This window comes from Aedes aegypti, chromosome 1 (genome assembly GCF_002204515.2).
Source record: "Aedes aegypti strain LVP_AGWG chromosome 1, AaegL5.0 Primary Assembly, whole genome shotgun sequence".
Lineage (NCBI taxonomy): Eukaryota > Metazoa > Arthropoda > Insecta > Diptera > Culicidae > Aedes > Aedes aegypti.
In genome coordinates, this window is record NC_035107.1 from 265,851,809 (window position 1) to 265,874,851 (window position 23,043).

A 23,043-nucleotide genomic window follows, 5' to 3' on the forward strand; every position below is an offset into this window, starting at 1 on the left:
ACAAGATTTCCGCTCGGGAGTTATCATAGTTCTTTCAAACTGTTGTTTATATCTGGCACATTAAAATCATAACGCAAGGGACTAAGACATGAGCCTCAGGGAAGAGTCTTAAAGCAAATTCTGGAAGTTGTTAGTTGATCTATTATGTACAACTTTTCAAGATAATTTATCTTATGCCACATCGTGAAATGTGGGTATAGTCAAATTCGACAAATCTAACTTTATTTTTTAGATTTTGCGGACATATTTTTTGTAATTCAACACATTTATGTGCTAAGCGTTTTTCGCTCATTTTGAACCAAGGGCCCAGTCTAAATATCTGACCCGGGCCCCCGGAAGCTCAAATCCGGCACTGTTGGGAGTCTATCGATTTCTCATGGAGAGAACCATTCAATAATTGTTTTGCTCGAAATCCTGGATTAGCCTATTTTAGGCATTTTTAAAAGTTTTTCCGAGAGAAATACGAAGAGAAACTTTTGGAAGAACCTCAAAGGCAGCGTTGGAATTTTTTAGTGTACTCTGTGAAGAGTTTGCGACAAAAAATCGTTCCTGGAGACATCATAGTATTTCTAGTACTATTTCTTGAAGAAATCATCAGTAATTCTAGAAACTCTAGAACAATTGGAATGTTATGTAATAAGTACGTAGAGAGCCTTACTGGAAAAATATTTAGAAGTATTTCTCAGGCATTCTATGGCAGAGTCCTTTAATAGATTTTTCTAACAATCTGATAGCAATTATTTGAGAAATATTCTGGTGATATTAGAAAGCCAAACGAAAATTCTGTAGAATATTAACTACGGGATTAGTTTCAATGGTTTTCTGTGGGAACTCAGTTCAACTGGTGAGAGTATCCTGAAAAAGTATTGCTGTTTGCGTTTGACGTGCAAACCTTGGCTAACTGCGCTTGAAATGCGGTAACACAAAGCAACCAAAGGATACTTAGCAACCATGATCCATATCATCGCCAACCTAGCAAATAAAATCAATCTTTGACTTCGCCTTCCTTGTGGAAAATCTTACCGCATTTGGTGTTCCCGCATTTGATATTTGCGTTTCAAACGCACACAGCAATATGGAAATGAAGAACTCCCTGTGGGAGTTCTCAGAGGAATCTCTCGAAACCACATGCTTAAAAATCCAAAAAAGTTCTTAGAAGAATCACAAGGGTAAGTTCTGCGAAAGCATTTTCAAGAATTGTTTTTACTGGACGATCAATGATCGGTGATTAGAGGTTTCAATTATGACTTGACAGTTTTGTCACATTGTGATTAGAGCATTTCAGTCTATCGAATTTTTGATTCTCTCGGGAAATCCACTATGTCAGTTCTGCAACTTGGCACCAGAGAAAGTAATAACTCTCTTGATCAGGCTTTCTGTATATCCAACGGCTCAGTTCTGAGTCCTGTCCTGGATATATACTCTACCAGTAAGTTACCAATACCAGAAATTTTTGCAGTTTAAGGCAAAAATTGAACCCAAACTCCTTAAAGCTATGTGCTAAAATGCCCGACGATACTAACCATCATGCAACCAAATGAACACAAAACCATCATAAAGTTCATTAACGTTTCGGGGAACTTTCCTGATCAAGTATATTTGACATCGAATATCAGGAAAACTCAACTGTCCCGTATATTCAGCTGTCATTATTTAGTTCAAATTATGCTGGACTAAATATCTCTAAAGCGCAAGAATCAATCAAAACTTGTCATACCGAGTAAGCTCGGAACCACTGAGCAATCCGAACCTCAACAGGTTCCAGCGTTGCGGTTCTTCGGCTTTGCCGCGCACAAACGTCGCGTGCCAGCCAGTGTGATTTATTTCAAACACCCCTTGAACGGGCATCATCATGCCACTATGATTCGATTGGATCGACATAGCAAGCTGCCCCAGAGGTATAACAAGGGCCAAGTGACCACGCCTAGTTGGTTGCGGAGCAATAGAACGAAACTACCTATCCATATGCGCACCTTGGTACCTATCTAACGGGATTGGCTTGACTAGCGAGATACCAAACCTCACAGTGACAAAACGAAAAAAATATTGTCATGTTCCAGAAAAAGAATACCTATCACTAGTTTATCTGACATTCTAAAAGCAACTAATAGATTGAACTTGAGATGGGCATTAGTTTGGTAAAAATTGATAATTAAAAATTCCGATGTAGCACTCAAGAATATGTCTTTCGCTTAAAGTAAACAAAAAACTAAAACTCAAAACAAACATTACAATACCAGACATTTAATAACTACCGAAAACCTAAACCTAGATTATATAAGAAGACGAGAAACCGTGTGGAGTCTAGTACACGACACTGAAGACGGCCTTACAGTTGAGATCGAAATACGCGAATCTGTCAAAGAATACAAACTCTAGCGGAATTAAATCGTATAGCACTAAATACGTTTTCCCATCTACTTCTAGGTATTCTACTATACAGCTCGAAGATTTATTATCTAGATTATATAGACAAATTGGAGTGGAATTTGCGAAAAAGTTACACGTCTTCTCGGTCGAGAATCGAACTCACCACACACAGTGTTTGCCTTATTTAAATGTTTGTTAACTTGGCTACCATTGACAAAACGAAAGCATTTGGCACCCTGGCTAGCGGCATATCGGTGTGATGGCGCCGCCGTGCCTAAGCCAAGCCTCAAATTTGATATTGGACAAGGGGGGAGGGGATGGGGCTGCCAGGTACCCACCGAGTATGCAATTATTTCAATTGGGTGACATGGTCTCCGCGGTGCGCCACTGATTGCACGAGCCCTGGGCCCGAGGGGTTGTTTTCGTTGTTCCCGAGTAGGAAAACATGGTAAATTAAATATCAGCATATTATAATATGCTCTCCATAAGTTAATATGTTTATAGCAAACCATGGTATAATCAAATTCTAAAGAAATCCTTATTCTCAATCAAATTATATAAAAAAAAAATCCGAAATAAAAGCTTATCAATAGCTAAACATGTTATGGTGTCAAAGTATTATAGCTCAGTTTGGTATCTGATTGCTATAGGCTTGCCATTTTCTTCTGATAGGGTTGTGCGTTATCTATCTCTCCGGTTGGTTACTTGTGGTAGTCGAGGTTGTGGGTTATTGATGGCTGCGTTCACTCTAGAGTCTAGATCTAGATAATGAGAGCTTGCGGGCAAGTGAGTGTGGTGAGAGTGGAAAACAATTAACCGATAGGCGCTCAGTCGGCCGTCGGACGTGGTAGACGGATGGATGGACGGACAGCGCCGTCGACGTTCAAGATAAGAGGTCGGATTAGTGGTGCGGTCTCTTGACAGGATTAATTTCCTGTTTGGGGGCGGAGGCGGTTACAGAATGCATCGCGATTGCATTGGTGAATTGGCAGTTGTAGAACGATAATTGAAAAGGGGGATTCCGAGGTGTTGTTGGCTTTATGGATGGATGGTTATGAGGCCTGAAGATAAATACCGTTTTGACTCATATTCCGAACACTTAAGGCCAACAGTGACTTAAAATGCCTCTGATTGGCATAAATTGGATGATATTTGTGTAAATTTTAATTTCATCGCAAAGCCTAGCTGTTAGCTATTAGATGTACCAAAAATTATGTTGGTTTAATTAGATTTAGTATTGTTTTAACGTAAAAGTATGGAACAACATTTTGATTCAAATGCCGAACACTGTGCTTATTCTGTCTCATATTCCGAACACCTTGATTCAAATTCCGAACAGCACAAATAAATCGTATTCAAATGAATAATTTCGCAAATAAATTCAATTTAGATTGTTCTACTGGTCTCAAACTCGAGAGTCATCATTACTCCCGCGGTAAAAATTATAATGAAAACGTTAAAATTGAATTGCAATTGATTGCCATTTCTTTATTATTTGGTGACATATTTCAGCGAAACATTTCAACCAAATCGCCATACAAAAACAGAGTGTTCGGAATATGAGTCTGTTCGCAATTTGAGACAAAACGGTACATGTCAGTTTGCATCCGAGAGTCAGTTATTATAACTGATTCTAGAGCACATTCCTACACGAATCGTTGCTTTAAGTGCAATTAGCTTTAGATTATGCACCCGAATTCTGAATTTATTCAATGTCATCATAAAACAGATCAACAAATCCTGCTCGAAGTATGTTAGAACTTATTTGAATGATTAGATAAGTTTGACATGAGATTGTTGCACAATGTTCAAGATTACATCAGAAATCTCGAATTCACAGCACTATTTTCGTTATTAGAGTCAATCATCGATGTTCCCGAATTCTCGAAATGATCCCGATAAAATTTCATGGTATGAAGATCTTCGGTAGATTTTGTCACAATTGTAACCGATTTTTCGTGAAATGCTTTATGGGTTCCTGGCAGAAGATATTGAGCACATTCAAAGGAGTTCTTAGGAAACATCGTTGAGATGATTGAAAAGCGTTTAAGGATTCCTGGCAAGATTTTTGAGCTGCTTTGTGAATTTTTATTAACATTCGTGGCACATTTTTGATGACATCTTTTCAGGAATACTAAATGAAATCGAGGCGATAAATGAACATTTACTTTAGAAAATTACTGAAAAGCTGCACCACAAAGAATGCACCAATTGCGAATTAGATTTTAGTGGATTCTATTAAAGAGCTTTGATGTTTTTTTTTTTTAATTTCGGGCAAATTCCTAGTGGTTCGTAAGCAGCTAAAATAAAAGAATTATGGGAAATTTCTAGGGAGATCCAAGTGGTTTTCCATCTCACCAAATTTCTGGACACATTCAATAACAATTACTTTTCGGCGGATTCCTGGAGGAATTCATACGGATTCTTGAAGAAGCTTTGCTTGGATTACTAGCTTGACTAATCCATGGTAACGAGATTTTATATGGATTTCTGCGGATTTAGTCTATGACCATGTTTAACGCCTAATTTTGAAGGCATTTTTATTGAAGAATAAGTAATTCATTATAAACATTGTTGATTTGTTGAACAATCGTATGAATTAAGATACACAGAGCAATTTTTTCACATAATTCTAAAAATTTTTCCTATAAATTCTTGTGGGTAGACAAAATTTTCCGTATTTTGGCCCTTTCGAAAGGTTATTTCCTCCACGCCAATTTTTTTTCAAGGCATTTCAAAATCCAATGCGAAAGACAAAAAAATTTAATTGATATTTCTAAAAAATCTAAAAAAAATTGGTCTAAGAGTAACTACAGCAAACTTTAAGTTCTGACTAAATAAAAAAGTTTGCGTAAAACATCCTTAGTGTTGGTTTTTTAGATTTTTCTACCTCTGTATTCGAAGTTTTCTTTATTTTTTAATAAGTACATACTAAAATTAAGTCGACATTTGAGGATTTTGTATGACAAAAGAAAAAAGTTTCGAATGTTTTGGTTATAGTTCTGTATTGTTTAATATTTTACATAAATAGGCAAGCAGCTTGAGAATTTATGAAATCATTCTAAAAGTTGTTGATTGGATTCTAATAATCTATTTTATTCAATTTTATAGCTAATGTTTTCTAATATTTTACAATTTAAACCATAAAAATGAAATTGTGTTCTTATGTTAACAAACTGCATAGAGTTTATGAACGGTGAAAAAAAACTTTATTTGAGGATATTGCTCCGTAATATATAATAAATAAAGCCGCAGAACCATGACATCACCCTGTTCTAAATTTTCAGGCTTCCGGGAAAAATCTGGGAATTTAAAAACTCCATGTCCATGTCTAATGGAGATCCAGTAGTAGAGAACGGAAAAAAATCAGAAAAATGTTTAGTAAACTGGGGGGACGGACCTGGTGTAGTGGTTAGAACACTCGCCTCTCACGCCGAGGACCTGGGATCGAATCCCATCCCCCGACATAGTCACTTATGACGTAAAAAGTTATAGTGACGACTTCCTTCGGAAGGGAAGTAAAGCCGTTGGTCCCGAGATGAACTAGCCTAGGGCTAAAAATCTCGTTAATAAAGTCAAACCAACCAACCTTTAGTAAACTGCAAGAGAAATTAAAAACGGTATTCTTCGATTAGTTTTGAACAAAAACACGAACCTTTGTTCTGACTGACAATTTGGAAAAGGTTTGTTAAACACTTAAAAAGCCCAGTTTTCAGAAAAATTACCAAAAATATTTAACATTTACCTAAACATTACGTTGGTAAAAATCAAAGCTCATTCATGGAAAGGAAACTATGACATTTGGTCAAAAGATATTTTGCCGAATGACGTTTGGTATGTCAATGTATAGTCGAAAGTACATTTGGTCGAAGGGACATTTCGTCGAATGGACATTTGGTCGAAAATATTTAAATTGCTTTGAAAAGCATATGGTCTTTGGTTGAAAGGATTTTAGTCGAATAATGTTTTTTTCAGATTATTTTACAGTGTCTTTTTGACGTTAATTCACAGCTGTTGAGTAATTGAGAAAGGTTTAAGCTTGTATGGGATGGCACGCAAATTATGTCACGATAAGTTTAGAACATTTTAACCCCCTCCTTCTTCTTGTCACGCTTTTTATATGAGCCCTTCGAAAAGTTTGTAAGGCTCGTCACGCTTGGCTTGACCACCTTAAACCCCCCCCCTTTGAAGCGTTGAATCATTTATGCATGATCCCTATGGATGTTGCATATGCTAGGAGAACATGATTAAGTACAAGTAATATGCATTGGTGTACTGGTAATTCTTGAACAAACATAACCGATTGACGCCTTACGTTATTGATGTTACTTGATATCATTGTTTTCATTCAGGCTTCTTCTGCGAGTCGAGCTGATCAAAACTTTTGTCACCTAAGTCGTCGAGCCTTACCTCACGAGCTACACAGGATGAACACAATTCTCTTGTTTGATATTGATTGAAAATCAGCCACAGTCAGGCTGTAAAACTTGATAGATAATAAATGTTCCGAGCACTCTCACTGGATGTTGCCATTGGATAAAGATCAGCAATTATATATAGAGGAGAATATTTTGAAAGAATAATAAATTCAAAAATGTTAGAAGTTTTTTTCAAATAATGATGATATCTTGAAAGAATAATTAATTCATTAGTTCATAATAAGCTTATGATCGTCCATTGTGCAACAATCCTAGTTCGGTTTTATGTCTGTTGAACCGAACGATTCGAAAAATCGCTGTTGAAATATTACTATATATATATATATATTCGACAAAATGGACATTGCCCATTCGACCAAATGTATTTTCGACCAAATGGCCAAATGATCGAAAATTTCGTCGAAACCTTACTAAGAAGCGGTGCATTGAAAGATCATTTGATAAAATAGAAACGCAACTTTTACACAATGGAATGCATGGTTTGAACTTTATAACATTTGATCGAAAGTTTATGTTTGGGTAGTCATACATTTCATCACAATTCAACAATGAATCGTTTAATGCATTGATTATTGTTTTCTACGTTTTGCGAGGTTGGTGGAAGAACGTATTCGTTTGAATAATCTACATTATTAACTGTGGTTGAATGAATAACAGTTCATTCGTCTATTTATTTCTGATTTGAAGTTATGCATATATCTAGGATTTCAATGGTTATTCAAAAAAAAAATAGAAGTGGTTGCACATTGACTGAAATATTTAGCTTGAATGAATTTATTATTCTTTCAAGATAATAAATTTTGAATTTATTTGAAAAGCTGCTCAACAGCCGTAAAGTGAGTGCTCGAGATGATTTTTTTTCTGGTTTTAACGCTTACCGACGTGGGTAAAGGAAATGAATGTGGAAATCAGACTCAAACGGTAGGAAAACCTTTATAGCGAATGGAGTTTTAAGTATCGGCAACAGCCTACTTAGGGTAAATTGGTATAATGCGCCCCAACCCCAGGCAATACGCCCCACTTCATTTTCAAGGGATTGAGGCTTCTTTAACACGTAAATACGATTACGTATCTTAAATATCCGCGAAAAAATGATGTTGCGCATATAAGATTTTTGGAAAGTATAAACAATCAATAGACATACCAAAAATATCAAAAATCAGCTTTTTGGCGTGAAATGTTGGGTCCGATAGGCAAGCCTCGTTGTAAATGAAGCCCATCCTTTACTATTGTACTTATTACAAAAACTTTTACCGGAAGACGACTGCTAATAGACACTTTTAAGTTTAGCAAGTGGTGGAATTCTCCTTGGAAACATTTCTACAACGCTGCGGAACTTTTTCTACGGGAGGGGCATATTGCCCGGTTTGTTTTGAAACGTCAAGATTTGGACCGTTTACAGAAAACGTCTTGTACTCTTTTTATGACCTACCTAGCAAGAGAAAGTTGCATCCAGAGCATGACCAACTAAGAAAATAACACTTTGACACCAAATACTATAGAAGTAATGCATTTGCCACTGCGATATTGCAGTTTTCCCATAGGGGGGGGGCGTATTATACCTGTTCACCCTATGTTCAATTGTAAAAGTGCAACTTCCAGCTTAAAAATAATAGCAATTACCTTTGCTGACGGTGTTAATGACATCGGGTGGAAAGACAAATTCCAGCGTGTGTGCTCGGAACCTTTATTACGTATCAAGTTTTACAGCGTACGACCGTGGGTAAGACTTTGGAATGCTTGAAGAATAACTTGGTCATCTTGAGTTGTCTGCATATAATGCACTTTTATACGTCGATGGCCATGGCTATTTTGAAGAAGTGCATCAGAAGTTCCAGCTGTAGGATACATTTTCCTACTCATGGTGAATAATTGTTGTGATAGTGGCTTTTAGCTAAATTACATTTCTTGGGCAAACATGTGGCTTTGACAACGCAGTCAATGACTTCGAATGATAATAAATTGATAGTTGTAGTTAGACGAGTCGACTTAGGTGGCAAAAGTTGACTTGCTTTCATTTGAGAACAGACCGTCGCGATTCATCCGACTCTTAGAATAAGCCTGAAAGAGAAAACTGGCATCAAGTAACGACAACAACGCAAGGGGTCAATAGATTTTGTGGGGGAGTCTGAGTGATCAACGTCAAATTAAAAATATCGCTCGTCACATATTGAAGGCTTGAAGTTTGTTCAAGATATTCCAGGTACACCAAAACAGACTTCTTGCATTCTGTCAAGTTGTTCTAGCACATGCCACATCCAGTAATACTACCTACCACACATGCCTTGAAAAAATTCAATGACTAAAATTTAGTCACTAAATATTATAAGATTTTTTTCGACCAAATGTCCATTCGACAAAATAACCATTCGACCAAATGTACTTTCGACTAAACGTCATTCGACCAAACGTCATAGATTCCCCAGGGCAAAGAGTATCTTCGAACTTGCCACTCGATACAAACGTGCAAAAATGGTCAATTGGCAAAGTAAGCTCTCAGAAAACATTTTTTTTACAGAACTTTTAGACAAAATTAGGCTTTAACTCCTGTAGGAGTTTCTGCTGAATTCCTTGAATAAGTGTAGGATAAACAGGTATAATATTGAAAGGTGGCTTCAGAAATTTTGAAAATCTCTTGAAAATTTGTCGAGTAATATTGTGGGACTTGTTCATACTTTCAAAGCAATTTCCTCCTGATGGACATTCGTTCTATGTCTACTATTTATTAGAAAACTGATTCCGGGATATAATCCCGAGTTTACCAAAACAAAATGTTACCTAATCTTTTAAAAGTTCAGCATTCCTCTAAAAATAATTGATTCTGTCAAATCTTATACTGAGATGTTTCGCTGAAAGCTGTATAAGAAATTCTTCTGTTCCTTCAAATAGTTTTCCCAAAAAATTGATTACTAATTCTTTCACGAAGTTTATCAAAAGCCCTTGAGAAATATTTCTAAAATACATAAAAAAAATTGCGTCAAAAAAGCTCTTATGTTTTCCTTTTCTAGAAATTTTGCTTCCAGTCCCCGGATTATTCAAGAATTGAAAAGAAAATTGTTTTTGGAATGTCTCTTGTCTGCGAATCTTCGGAGGAAATTAGTTGAAAAACTCCAGGAAATTTTTGCTTCCAAAATAAGCATATCGGTAAAGAAATATGTAGAGAACCATGTAGCGAAATAACAGAGAAGGGAGTGAGGATTTATTAAGACATTTGTATTGATCTTCCTTCAAAAAACGTCTTTAGAAATAATTTTACTATTTTTTGGCAGAATCCATATTTTTGGTTTGCATTTTTCAGCGATACGAGGGCGGAATTTTAGGAGGCTTTTTGGCAGAATTCCAGAAAACCAGAAGTCAAGGAAGGATAGATTCCATAGACAATTTCCAAAGAAGATTCTGATGGAACTTCTTGAGAAATTTGTTTTATTTGTAAATTCATTAGAGAGGTTGCAACTATCCTGTAATTTTCCAGGTTATAAATAATAAGGACTGTTCATTTTATAAAGACGACACTTATGCTTATGCTATATCTTTTTAATTTATTGATAAAATCGAAATCGGTTTTCTGTGCATCGTTCAACTATTATTCTATAATGCTATGAAAATATAAAATCTTAGAAAATGCTTTTGGTTGATGAGCTAAATAGTTTTTCCAAAAACTCATAAGAAAAGCTGTTCGTTAAAGTTTAACATTAGCGGACTTTGGGGCAAGTGTGCCATAGGGGCAAGTGTGCCACCCCTCTTTTTTAGAAAAACTACAATATATATTTTCTCTTTGAGCTTAACAATATGTTCCCTTATAGTTCACAATACAATGATCAACATATGATGAAAATTGCTCTATTTTTCACGTATTTACATCGACTTGTGCAAGGACAATCAAATTTGAGTGGATTTTTATAAGATTTCGTTGTTTCTAAATAGCATAATGAAAGGTAAATTATTAACAGATTTTTCTAACGTACTGTACATCTTGAAACTATTCAAATGTGTAAGTTATTGTGGCATTTGAACGAAAACAGTATTTTGTTTTACATACGAAATCCAGTTTGGTTGAAATGTATACTTATTGGGGCAAGTGTGCCACCTATTTGGTGAAGAAAAATTGTTGGAGTGAAATTTATAAAAATGTGAACATCATCAACAAAATCATAATAATAAACCAAAATGAGATACCATTAGTAGTTTCTGAAGTATAGTAAGGGAATAACTTACATGTTTGCCCCCCGAAGTGATTTTTTCTCAAAATATTCGATAATAACATGATTTTCGGCTTATTAAGTACCGTTTTACATATCTACATCAATATTTTACCGTTATTTATTGGTGATCTAGTTTAAAATTATACATATTCGCCGTAATATAAGGGTAATACATATATTGTACTGAATGGAGACCAAAATAACCATTTTAGTTATACGAATTGACTAATAGAGAATTACGCATGTTTTGAACCTTGTTGTAAAGCATCCCCTTATTACGGTAAACTTAAAATTATTTTTTAAATTATCAATTAGCGTCTTCTTTGTAAGTAATATTAATTAGAAATAAATAAAATTTCATTACAAGTAGAATTACATGCGATGTTAATTAGGTGGCCGTCTTGCCCCATATGGGTGGCACACTTGCCCCATAGTGTCGAAAAATAGGTTATTTTGGATGATATTTGAGGAGCTCCAAAACTAATACTTTTTGAAGTTATTTTCTTTTTAAATGACACAGTGGTTATGAAAAGATGTGAAACTAACATCATGAGGCTGAATTGGTGGATTTTATAAGCTTTAGGCAAAGTTAGAGAACAATTTGCTTAAGGTGGCACACTTGCCCCAAATTCCGCTATAATTCGCAAAACAAAAATCCTAATTTTTATGAACAAATTGTTTGTTTGTATTCTTTACTATCCCACTGAAGGTAAAAAGGTAAATAATGATAGTTTAAAAAATGCAGAATTCTTATACGTATAGTTTTGGATTTCTCAAAGCCCATCAGGAATTCAACAACAAATTTTCAAAGTAATGCAAAGTTTACCCAAAGATTTAAATTCATTAAAATCTTACATTACGAAATTTACCACAATATATCTTCCGTAATGTTCTTAAAAAAATACCGGCAATATTTTCGCGTTAAATTTCTACAGTACTACAAAATAATCGATAATCCACATTTTAAAAAATTTTGCTTGGAATTTCTAAAGCTAGGAAAATCGGCTCTACATCAATATGTGCAACATAGTATCATGAAACTGTCGAGTTCATACAAAATGTTATGTAAGATTTTAGTAACAAATACTTTCAGTTGAAATTCCATCCATTTTAACACCAATCATTTTCTGTTATAGAAGATGAAGGAAAAAGAGCAAGAATTTTTTTAGTAAATCCTGCATGGTCATTTTTTCTCTGAAATACATTGTCAACAAATTTCAGAAATTCTACGATATATTACTTGAATTTTACGACAGGAATTTAGTAATTTTTCGCGAATTATTTTTTTTTTTCGCGAATTATTTTTAAGCTGCAATTATAAAAAAAAATACCAAAAAAGTTCTTTCAATTTTTTTTGTATTTATTTTTTATGGAGTGATTCGTAGGCAGTGTTGCATTTGAACGCGTTCAGTTTGCGTTCCAGTTCAGATTTTTGAACGAGAGATCAAGTAGGCTTGAACATTGATCAGTTCAAAAATTTGAACCTGTAGGAGCTGAAAATTGAACGCGCAATGAACATCGATATTATGGCAGATGCACGACATATTTCAATGCGAAAGATTCACGAAAGATATAATGGAATATTTTACGTTCCCTACATTTTGAGTGAGTTGAATTCAACGCATATCGATGTAGTTTATTCGAATTTTAAGCTTCATTGTGCATTTTGAATTGAACGCGCCGTTCATGAGCAGTGTCAACATCTTGCACGAGAGTTCAATGTTTGCTGCGTTCTCGTGCAAAATAAGAACGCGTTCAGTTCACTTTTGGCTCGCGTTCAGTTTGAAATGCATCACTGTTCGTAGGAGGAGTTTGTAAAGCAATCACTGAAAAAATTTAATATGGATAGCGGATACATTTTTAAATGTTATTTATGAAAGAATCCTGAGATTACCATTTGAAAAAAAAATGGAATTATTTCTAGAGCCCGAAAAAATACTTGATGGAACTGTAGCTTTGATGAAAACTTTCTTTGAAAATTACCATTTGGTAAAGAAAATGTAAAGAAAAAATCTCTGGAAAATACTTGGAAGAATCTCTGGTAAATTTTTCGGAAGAATCTTAGGGAAACAATAATATAATTCTTTAAGAAATTCCTGAAATAATTTGAGTATTTTCGCGGAAGAGTGAACGTATTCCACTAGGAACTTCCTAGGAATGTTAGAGTTGAAATTTTTGAAAAAATAAAAAAAAATATTGAGGGGGATTACTAACTAAGTGATCTGGAAGTCATTTTTGGTGAGACTCCTAGATTTTTTGTACTATTTTTTGGAGAAATTCTAAATAATTTCTAACAATCCTTAACAAATTATAAATGAACTGCTGGAGGATTCTTCGAACTTACAATTGGAATGTGTATGTAATAAGTACGTAGAGGACTTTCCAGGAGAAATCATTAAAAGAATTTCTAATGCATTCTCTGGCGGAATTCTTCAGGTGATTTTTTCAATCCAATTTGTTCGATAAATTTTCTGGTGAGATCAGAAAGCCTGGAAATGATTTTCCGTTGGAATCCCAGGACAAACTCAGTGAAAACTAATGAATAAGTTCTTTAAGGTTAAGATGAATCGAAGCCAAACCTTAAATTTTAAAGAGCACAAATCTGAAAAACCAAACATCCGTTTAAGCTGAAAACTTAATCGATTGGTCACCACCAGATAGTGACCAATCGATTAAGTTTTCAGCTCAAACGAGTGTTCGGTTCTCCAGATTTGTGTTACTAAAAATTTGAACTTTGGCTTCGATTTATCTTTACCTTAAGAAAGCACTGAAAACTACGAAAACAATTCATGAACAAATCTCCGTAGGAATTCTCAGAGAAATCTCTTCTAAGCACATGTTTAAGTACTTGCGAAATTCGTGGAAGAATCACAAAGGACATTCCTTGTAAGTTTTTTCTTCTAGAAATCTTGACTGGATTACAAAAAGAATGAATCTTTTCCGTTGTGAAAATTGAAAATAACAAATATCACTGATGTGCCGTGAAATGAAACAAAATAATAAATAAATAAAAATCCGTTGAAATTAAGAAATTTGTGAAAATGTAGGTTTACTTTTGAAAACCAAGTATTTGCTAGGCCCCCCCAGGCCCCCTCCAGAAAAAAATCCTAGCTACGCCAATGCATATACCTAGCCAAAAAACGGGTTATGTTTGAAAACTACACTCTCATGTAGCGCTGTCCTTCGCAACATCAAATTAAATTAATTTCTTCGTTTAAATCAGAAGTTGTTATCCTCCTAAATCACGTTCTCGTTTGTGAGTCTGTTTATGTGCATCATCTGCGACAGAGTTAAAAATCAATCCAAAGGCAGATTTGAAGTAAAGTTCTGAATTTACGTATACCGTTGATAGCCTTCTCGTATCTTTTATATGTAATCTCATCCACATTCTTCGACAATAACAGCTTTCCATGTAACTAAAGAATGATCATTTTCCGAAACTAAACTCTCAAGAAAAGCTTTCCTTCGCATCAACAATTGTAAAGTATTTTTCCTCGTACAGATCATAAGTTATTTTCTTCGATCTCGTTCTCGTTTGTGGGTTGTATGTGGATCATCTGATATAGGTTCAAACTCAATTAAATGTCCTTTTGAGTCTTTCCTGTGGAATCCGACCCAACAGCTTCGGGATTTAATTGTTGGAATCTTTCCATATACCCAAAGATTGGTCATGTTTGAGATCTACGCTCTCACAAAGCAGTTGTCTTCGCAACTTGATTGCTATTGCAATGTCTACGAAGTTCTTTGATTGATAAGCGTACTCAAATCCATTTTTATTTTATTAGTGTACTCGTCTTGGGTGCATTTCTGACCAATCTCACGATTTCAGATTATTCAAACTTTTCTTAAATTTTATTGTGTTCCATGCTCCATTACCTATTTGTCATAAATATTTCTGATCTTTGATCAACGAGCGCATTCCTCCAATCACAATTCATCTTACTTCCAGGCGAATGATGTTCATTCATATTAGAATTCAGAATCGATTCGCATTCTTCGCCAGCAAATTCCTTCGCACCTTAGGTACTCGCCCCGAACGAGCGACAGGTCAAAAGAACAAAAATTCCTATTTACCATACAATTCACACCAGCCGTCACCCCTGTCGGGTCCAAACTCTCTCACATTAAAACACAATTATAATCTGCTTAAAAACAGCCGTAAATCCATGCAACTTTACTTTGATCCCGTCTCGTCCCCTCTCGGTGCCCGGTTCCGATCCAACCTGCTGTACTTCTGCTCTGCCACCAACAGCCCGAGCGTCATTCGCTACCAACACAAGCTACGGCCTCCGGACCGGGAGACGACGGACCGCACGTACACAGACACTTGTCACCGTGTCCGGACAGGCAGCCAGCGCAGCGGTCCGGCACAAACACAATATAGCGGGCGGGTCTACAGCGCCAAGTGAGTTGTATACGAATGCATGCATGAAAGATAATCCAGCTGTCAAAAAAATGTACGAAAATATTTTCACCTCCCTCGGTGTTGCGTGCGAATGGCAGCGACCAAGACCGGGCTTCATAATGAATCCATTCTCCATTCAGTTCGCCGTCTTCCGAGCATAGCATTCCCACAGGCGGTCGCCTATTTCCCGGCTTTGCTGCATTAAACCCCCATTGAACAATTGCATCTCGTTCTCACCTGGTCGGAATTGCTCTCTTTTATGCGCGATTAATGGGAACCCATTAGCAGTCGGTCAACCAGCAGCGATATGGCTCCAAATGGCTTCCAATACTACGAATCGATGACGACGTCGTTCCTCTGCGGTTCTTCAAACCGTAGTCAAGTTCTTTCACCAAGTTCTTCACGCACGAAACTGCGATTCCATTCACTGCCTTATAGATAGACCCGAGACACTCTTCACCGATTTTTTTCCCACTTACTCAGCACATCTAAATCATTCTTTTTTTTTTCGGGGTGTGGTACACCCAAAATTTTCACCACCGAATGCCGTTCCTGGCAGTACACTTTTCACTTTCGACCACCGTCACCGACTGCTGTCGCGATTTTTCTCACTTGGATTCTGCAAGGCGCAGCAACCATCCGCCACACTGCATCCAGCAGCTAACCACCTATATTTTCCTGAACACTTTTTTCTTCCCCGTTGCCTCTTCCGTCTGCTTGCCTCGCTTCATTCACTGACTTACTTCTTTCTGTACGATAGATACTCTTTTGATAGCTTAGCACACAGCTCACTCACTCTACACAGCACTCGACGGCAGCACACTTTGAACGGAACTGTGCACACGGATTTCGAACTATGCTTCACGCCTCGATTCGCTCACTCAGCGGCCGCTGTGTTGATGCTTCTCCTCTATGGGCGATGACATATTGAAAGAGAAGAGAAGTGAAGTGAAGTGTTGGCGAAAAGAGAAGAGAAGAGGTAAAAATGGTATGGCATACTGGAAGAGGTTTCGAAAGAGTTTCAATGCGCTCCGTGTTTTCATTGATTTTGTGCTTCGGCAACAGCATGCTGCCTGCGACCGGAGAGAGAGCGCGCACGGCTGCTCTATTCGGTTTCTTCTCCTTTCCCATGTCCCATTCGCATCAACAGAGGCCTGTAAAGGCGACTCTGTAGAATGTATCAAGTTTGTTAAAATCATTTCTCATCAAGCAGGAAGACTGCTTCTCGATGGCGTGCGAAGAAATCTACATTCTTTGGATGTGATCCATAACCGTAGTAAACAATCATTTCCTGGTCCATATTATGGATCACTAGTTAGAAGTGCTAATATTTGGTATTTAGAATCAACAATCAAGAAATATGTTTTCCAATGATGAATTCATACTGAATCGAAGCGAACGAGCATGTTTTATGCTATAACATTTGAATTTTACCACCTGTGGGAGCTTATGAATGCTGACGGCACTTCTTACAGAAAACGACCATATAATGATAGCTATGTGGTACCAACTAAACATTTGTAAAATACACCGTTATTTAGCGGTTGAACATTACAAATGGTAGAAGACAAATAGTGTAACATGGGAAAAACATGTTTTACGTAAACGTTTATGTTTTGGGCAAGTTATTCGATGTTGAACGCCAAAGTGATCCGTCACTGTGGGTGATCCGTAACTGCGTGGGCGGAACAACATAAAAATTGGAGAAAAATATAACAGAATAAATAAGAAATCTAGAAACGTTTTTCTCAATTAAGAAACAAAAATTTTGAAAATAAAATTTCTCAATTGTACCTTGGCTCTAAGCATTTTTGGAAATTATCTAAAATTAAAAAAAAACCTCAGAAGCCAATACCGGCATTGGAAGAAGAAAACTTCTATGCAGTTTGAAAGCGCGCACAATTTTAATTAAGGACTTACTAGTCCAATAGAAAATCAAGTTACTCAGGACTTCGAAAATATTCTCAATCAAGAGAACGTTTTCGAAAATTCCTGGGATACTGATTTGGAAGAAATGAGAACTATTATTGAAAAATTCAAAAATATGAAAGCTCCTGGCGATGATGGAATTTTTTACATCCTCATCAAGAAACTTCCCGAAAGTATATTTTTAACAAATGTTTTCAATTAGCATATATTCCTGACAAATGAAAAAATGCTAGGGTTGTACCAATTTTGAAACCAGACACAAATCCTGCAGAAGCTTCTAGCTATCGTCCAATCAGTTTGCTTTCCTCCATCAGTAAACTTTTTGAAAAAGTCATTTTGAACAGAATGATGGCCCACATCAACGAACATTCATTTTTTGCCAATAAACAGTTCGGATTCCGCAATGGACATTCGACCACTCATCAACTTTTACGTGTATAAAAAAAGTGATTCATTCCAAAAAATCTGAAGGCTATTCTACTGGTCTTGCATATCTAGATATAGAAAAAGCATTCGACAGTGTTTGGCACTGAAGGCTTGATCGTAAAATTAAAAAAAAATAATTTTCCAACATACATTGTTAGAATAATTCAAAGTTATCTGTCAAACCGTACATTTAAAGTTAATTATCAGAACTCCAGATCTGAAAGACTTCCTGTAAGAGCGGGTGTTCCCCAAGGCAGCATTTTGGGACCAATATTATACAATATTTTCACATCTGACTTACCAGAGTCAGGGATGTCAAAAATCTTTGTTTGCGGATGACACAGGCCTCTCCGCCAAAAGACGAAGCCTGCGTGTCATCTGTAGTCGATTGCAAAAAAGTTTGGATATTTTTTCTTCATACTTGCAAAAATGGAAGATTTCTCCTTATGCTTCCAAAACTCAACTAATAATATTCCCACGTAAACCAAAAGCTCTTTATTTGAAACCTTCAAGTAGACATGTTGACACGATGAGAGGGGTTCCAATAAATTTGTCAGATGAAGGTAATTATCTAGGGCTCATGCAAGATAAGAATTTAACTTTCAAAAATCACATTGAGGTCATTCAAGTCAAATGTAACAAATATGTAAAATGTCTCTATCCCATTATTAATAGAAAATCAAAACTTTGTCTTAAGAACAAGCTTTTGATATGCAAACAAATTTTCAGACCAACCATGCTGTATGCTGTATCAATATGGACTAGCTGTTGTGATTGTAACCAGGAAATGTGGGCTTCGTAGCCGTGCGGTTAGCGGCGTCAGTCGTTTAGGCGTATTGTGCTATGGAGTGTGGGTTCGATTCCCGCCCCAGTCGGAGAAAACTTTTCGTCAAACGAAAAATTCTTCACTGGTCCACTGGTTGTTCCGTGTGTCCGTTGTCTAATGTTAGTTATGTTCAGTCTGTGCAGCCTATGGCTGAAGACGGTGTAAATTGTCTTTAAAAAAGCTCTTCAGAGAATTCAAAATAAAATTTTGAAAATGATTCTGAAGCTTCCTCCCTTGTATAGTACTAATGTGTTACATAAAATATCCAATGTTGAAATATTGGAACAAATGTCAAATAAAATAATTGATAATTTCAGGCACGATTAATGCGTTTTTTCTCTTATAAGCAGGTGAAATCAACTCACCTGTTAAAAATCTGAACTGCTACAGCAAATGAAATGTAATATGTTGTTAATAAAATCTTAAATTTGTTTTACAGAATTAGGATGCTAGTGTTGTCTAATAACACAGAACACACAGAAGAAATGAATGTAATGTTTGAAATGATACAAATAAAGACATTAAAAAAATGATATCTATCAAGCCTACCGAATATTTTTTCAAAAAAAGTTATAATTTTCGAGAATTTTGAAATTGAATGCCTTTTTCCAATCAAAATTAAATTATTAAACTTCTGCTGTTATGAACGAAAAATTTCTTTAAATTCACTTAACACTTCAGTCGTCGCGCTGTTGTATTTTGTACAACACTTTTGAAAAAAAAAAACTCGCTTTTCGTCCTCAACAGCAGTGTAGTGGTTTTGACGGTGGTGAACCGCGCGACGACTGGAAGTTTAAACAATACACTAGTTATAGATATAATATCATGTTTGTATCTATGGAATGAAATAGTATGTTAATTGCATACCTTTTCTACGAGTACTTTAAATGGTTTATGGGAATCTTTTCTAAACTTCAATCATCGATATTATAAACAAGATCACGAATGGTTCCAATTGCAGTTTATTTTTAAGTAAATATTGATTTTGCGAACGGGTAATAATCGATCAAATTTGAGAGCAATTTCCCGTTTTATTGAAGTAAAAGCTATGGTTTTAATGATTGATAACAAATCGACTCTCTTATTTATAAGTCATGGAACATTGTGGTTTTCCTTTTTTTTTCTACGGAATGGCCGAGTGATAATTTTGCTTTGGGGAATTTAATGTATAAGATCAATTCAGTGGTACAAAGCACACATTTTTTTTTTTTTTCAAATATAAAAAAGAACTTTTCTTTTGTGTTTGTTTATTTAGTTTACTCCCAACTGTTTTCATCAGTTCGAAATTCACGCGCAATATTAGTGCTGCCAATAATAGTTCAAATTATCTTCAAGCGTTTTCGCGCGTCGAAGCACCACACGAACTGCTTTCACGCTAGACCACACTTTCCATCCCTCTTCGCATCGCTTCAGTATGCCAGGTAAGCGCGATTTTCATACAACATGCATGGAGAGACCTTCAACGCGTACGTTCCTCTTTCACATCCTCGCTTTCTGTCTGTTCTAAGTAATATAGTTTGAGATGTTATCAAACATGCCTTGTCGATTTTTTATATACCGCATTGACAAGTGATCCACAAGGAGCAAGTTTGTTTTACGTAAGCCATAGTGTTGCACAAAATATCTAGATACAGTGAAACCTCCATGAGTCGATATTGGAGGGACCATCGACTCATGGAAATATCGAGTAATGGAACAGCAATTCTTTGGATGATAGTGTTGCACACAATATTTCACAAAATTTTATTGAACTGGTGCTTGATATTGAATCGTAATCAAGAACTCTAGGAAGATTCCCTGTTTTTAGAGGCGTTTTACAAACAGTTACTTAAGGTTTATCCGATCGAATTGCCCGGAACCCATAATGGCGTTGTTTTGGTTTTGTTTCACATTGGGCTGGATAGATTATTTTAGATAGGTGAGGTTGGGACGGAGAATATTGCTTTTACCTTGAATTTCAATTTTCGATGGAAAATCCATCTGATTTTTTTTTCTAATTTAGATGTCAGTATTATCATTCTGTATTTCTGTTTATTTGCTGTCAAATCATCTAACAGTGAACAATCTGCTCTTCAAATCAGCAAAATGGAGTCACATACAGCCAAGAGTACTCTGAAAATTATACAAGAGTGAATGTTCAAACTGATGAAAGTTTAAATCAAAGCCTGAGCTTACATGATCAACTGATCATATTCCTCGACATCTTTTTATCTCGATTTATGAGGAAAATGTATACAGGAAACAAGACAAATAGAAATAGGGAATATATGATTGACGAATTATAATTATTCATGATTGTAATAAAAATGTTGAAAAATATAGATATTTAAAAGAGAGATTAGTGCTGAACAAGCAAAATATTATTCACCCCTGTTCTTGTTTATATTCAAATGCCATTTCGATCGAAAACAGTTTTTCATTTTCGCCAACAATACCAAGTAGGGATTCTTCCACCACATTTAATGATAAAAGATGTTCTGAAGTAGTTATCAACTGGAGAAAGCAATAAAATAATATAGAAAACAAAAATATTGATTACTGTGATGCATCTAAACCCGGACACCTAAGATGATACACATATTCAAATGCTTGCATACGATTGGTTAATCGTTATTTTATTATATATTACTTTGGGATGATAGCTTTTAGGTTAGAACTTGATAATTTTCACCAAATTTACAATGAATTTAATGAAAATTGAGTTAATTCTGCATCATGTCGTGTCCATAAATCCGGACACATGAATCAAAATCTGGACATTCAAAAAATCGCAGTTGTTCTTAAAAAAAATAAAAACCATTAAACATACCTTGATATCACGATACAAAGATTCATGGATTTGTAAAAATAATGTTGTTCCTCTGTTGGATTATACAGAAACATCATAAAACGTAGGTTACTTGTGATATGTGCGTCGTTCCCCCAATAATTACACATAATTTACAAACATTTTCAGTTAATACTATTTAAAATCACAACGGTATAACATTCAACGAGTTTTCCAGGTTTTCGAACAATTATGATGTTGTATTTCTTTTTGAACTTTGAAAAATTGTATGCTGACACACTGTGTCAGGATTCGAAACCACACATATAAGTATCCGGACAGTCTTTTTCTAGCACAGAATTACATGCATTTCATTAATTTCTTCGAAACTATTGACTTTACCGAGAACAAAATATAAACAAATCACTACAGAACATAAATCACATATGATAAGCACGTAACAAACGCGTGATGAATCGCCGAAACACGATGGCGCATTGAGTAGAATTTCTTTGGTTATCGTTAATGTTGAAAGCAAACGCGTCCTAGCGGAACCGACTTTTGTTTTTGTCTTTGTTAATGATTTACAAGACTTGATGTCGATTCATGTTACAATGGTCAGCAATAGTTAACATTAATAGTAGGAATAATATTCTCACACTAGGAAGGATATTTAACATTGAAATTATTGAATTTCACCAGAGTGTCCGGATATTGGTCCTGTCCGGATTTTGATTCATCACGGTAACAGTTTATCAATAAATCAGTTGTAATTATGATAAGTTACAAAAGTTAATTCATTTAATTAGAAAATTCCCTATTTGTGGATTTAATTTACTAGCAAACGTTCTGATCCGTGCTCCATTTACGCCAAGAAGGAGCGCAGTCATATCATATTCCTCTAGCGTTCACTAGCGTTCTTGCGCGTCGAAGCAGCAAATGATTTCCACAGATCTCTTTGAACCTCTTTACTTCGCCTTCAGTATACCAGGTAAGCGCGTTTTCCATATAGTTTGCATTGAGAGAGCTTTGACTCTTTTCTCTTCTCTCCTTTTATCCCTTCTCTACTCCTGCAATATGTCATCGCCCTATGAGTCCGACGTCGTCGTCGTCGTTCTCTCACTGATCAATGAAAATCACTCGCCACAAACGCACAATTGCTCGTATTGTTCTCTTGGAGTTGTGCTCTTGCTCAGCTCACTGCACTGTATGCCGCGTTGCAACCATATGGAGAGGCGGCGTACGACGCGAACTGCCGTGCTGCGACACTGTTTGTTTCACACTGTTTTGGATCGGCTGAATGGATTCAGTTGAAGCTGTTTGGAAAATAATGAAAAAAATTGTATCAATGTACTGCTGGTGATTACAAGATTTGTGTGGAGTACTAATGCGATGTACCATTCGTTTGCTCTATCCGTTCTAGTTTCAGTAACATAGCATGTATCACTTATTTCTGAACTTTCAAAGCAAATCTATGATTTCGACAGTTTTATAACTTACTCTTCTATTTTCCAGCAGTCTGTCAGAATCAGATAAAATTTATCAGATTTATAGAAAACATACTCTTTCTTTAACAAATTATGGATTTAGAAAATTTAACCAAAATAGGCATAAAAAGTTTCAAATTTAATGGAAACATTTTCGAGATTTTGTTCATGACACACCACAAAAATCTCTCA

The 23,043-nt window shown here is 35.8% G+C and overlaps 1 protein-coding gene across 5 annotated transcripts in view; it reads right to left on the reverse strand.

The window, feature by feature from the left end:
- The window catches only part of LOC5567507 (G protein-coupled receptor kinase 2), a 353,686-nt gene that overhangs the window by 319,172 nt on the left and 11,471 nt on the right, over positions 1 to 23,043 (reverse strand). Inside the window, exons 2-3 of one of the 5 annotated variants that reach the window (XM_021837714.1) lie at positions 22,520 to 22,680; positions 15,654 to 16,250 (exon numbers count right to left, since the gene is read on the reverse strand). The exons of 1 other annotated variant lie outside the window; for it this stretch is intronic. The gene's annotated coding sequence lies outside the window, so the exon portion shown is untranslated. Of the gene's footprint in view, positions 1 to 15,653; positions 16,327 to 22,352; positions 22,373 to 22,487; positions 22,681 to 23,043 lie in introns of those variants that run through there. 3 more of the 5 variants (XM_021837712.1, XM_021837713.1, XM_021837715.1) reach the window with 3 other exon arrangements.